Below are 2557 nucleotides of genomic sequence, written 5' to 3'. Positions count from 1 at the left end.
TTGGTCAGTCAAACTTGACTATGCTTTGTGGGCTTATAGGACTGCATACAAAACTTCTATAGGAATGTCCCCATATAGGCTAATATTTGGGAAAACTTGTCACTTACCAGTTGAACTTGAGCATAAAGCATATTGGCTGATTAAAAAGTGCAATTATAATTTGAAATATGCTGGTGATAAAAGATTATTACAATTAAATGAGCAAGTGCAATTATAATTTGAAATATGTTGGTGATAAAAGATTATTACAATTAAATGAGCTTGAAGAGATAATGAATGAATCTTATGAGAGTGTCAAGATTTATAAAGAAAAGATGAAGATGTGGCGTGATCGAAAGATTCTTACTAAAAATTTTCAGCCAGGGCAACAAGTTTTGCTATATAATGCAAGTTTAATATTATTTCCAGGAAAACTTAAGTCCAGGTTGATGGGCCTATATCATTTGTTGTGATAGAAGTTTATCTTTATGGAGCTGTGGATATTAAAGATCCTAAGTCTGAGAAAATATTGAAAGTTAATGGACATATACTGAAACCTTATTTTATAATGAATTAGCATAAATTTAATGAAGAAATGATGTTGGGTCAACCAGATAAGCACTGGTTACATCGGTTTGAGGTTGTAAAACCAAGCACTATGTGGGAGGCAACCCATAGTTATCAGTGTGTTTTTATTTTGATTGTTGTTTTGTGTGTGATTAAAAAAATTGGGGTTGTATTTTTGAAACTACTATATGTTAGTAAAGATTTTAAGACTTTATTTAGTGACCAAGACATGTTAGAATGAGAATTTTGGTGTTAAGTTGACAAGTGCAAAAATATGCACTGGCACTTAAGCGCCAGATCCGACGCTTAAGTGCGGCTGGTTTAACACATGTGTGAATTTAATATTCTAGAATTTTTAACCGCTAATTAGTTTGTAAAATTGTGCCAAGGCAGTTTCTAAACGTGTCTAGACGTTATTATAAGGATTTAGGCCTATAAATAGAAGGCTTTTGTGAAGGAATTTAACGCCAGATCATTTCTAGCCCTAAAAGTTTAAGAGAAAGTGAGATTTAGAGAAAATATCTTCATGGGAGATGAATTTGAAGAAGAAAGAAGAAACAATGAGGAATAAGTTCATTAGTCAAAGTGCACAAGAGATGTATAATGGTTTCTTAGCCTTTATGGGGCAAAACTATAGGAATCTTTAAGTGAAACTCACTACCTTAAGTTATCATATTTGGTTTATATAGTAAATTGGTTACTTGAGGACAAGTAACGTTTAAATTTGGGGAAATCAACACACCTTAAAATTAAATATTTTTATATGTACATTTTATACTCATTTTTAAGGATATTATGCTTTAATGAAACATATTTTGTGTGTTTTTGGTTCATGTGCAAGAAATGGAGTTTAAGAACAATATAGAGCATAAATGGACAAAAATGGAGCAAAATAGGTCAAAGGAACCAAAAATTGACCTAGCGCCACAGTTGGCGCTTAGGCGCTAGAAACAGTTTGGCATTTATCCATTGAATTTGGATGAATTTTGAAGTGGTGCCTGACATGACTCTTAGTATTTTTCTGAGCTTTATTTTTAGGTAACATTTCCGCACAAAAAGGGAGTCATTTTTTGATAGGTTAGACCACCATTGTAGTGGGCGGCCACCATAGTGAGAGGGTGGTGAGTCTTTGTGATTGTGAGTGTTTTAGAGGCTTGCGTGAGTTTATTAGAGTCAAGGCCAGTAGAGGAACTTTAGAGGATTGCTTGAAGAAGAGTTTGAGATAAGTATTTGTAATTTTTGTTTAGTAAGTATTTGTAATTTTTGTTTAGTTTTATTTTGTGACATTGAGTTTTATTATATATTATGTTTTGTTGTGTTATCCTCATGATTTCTGAGAAATTTTTTCTTTTTCTTTCTCCTTGTAATAAGAATTAATCATGTTGAAGAGTTGATTTGTTTAAAAGTTATTTTATTCAAAATTTTGATGGTTTTTTTTATCGATCTTTCATTTAATTTGTAAACTGGTCATTTATAATGTTAAAATCCATTATGAAACAAAACACCCGGGAGGGCTATGATTTCACACAACTACTGATTACCACATTAACCTTTAGGATAAGAGGAGAATCAGTCATAGGGGGAGTGCAAATAAATAGGGAGTTAAGTTCTGATTTTCGTAGAGTTAGTAATTCTAGATTGATTGGTCAGATTCACAACCAATTTGGTCTAGACTTCAAACCTGAGGCCTTGTTAGTCCTATGAGAGGACACAGTGGATAATTTAGAAGTGGCAGGCTATAACCTACCCTGCATAATCATATCAATCAGGAATTCAACTTTGAATTAGCTAATATTCTTTATGCACTCGGGAGAGAGTAAGGAATATGTATGCTCCTATTTGCCACAAAATCACATTTTAAATTATAAACATTTGATTTCTACAGTGATTATGATTTCTTTGCAAGGTGAAAGACCTTTCATATTATTCAAACTTCTTTACACATAACTAGTTTAGAAAAACTGAATTTATTTTTAACTTTAAATTAGAGTTAGCAAACTTTAGTTTTTAA

The sequence above is a fragment of the Phalaenopsis equestris genome, unplaced genomic scaffold, assembly GCF_001263595.1.
Source record: "Phalaenopsis equestris unplaced genomic scaffold, ASM126359v1 Scaffold000217, whole genome shotgun sequence".
Classification (NCBI taxonomy): domain Eukaryota; kingdom Viridiplantae; phylum Streptophyta; class Magnoliopsida; order Asparagales; family Orchidaceae; genus Phalaenopsis; species Phalaenopsis equestris.
The sequence above is the reverse complement of the archived record's forward strand: the minus strand, read 5'-3'. Positions refer to the sequence as shown.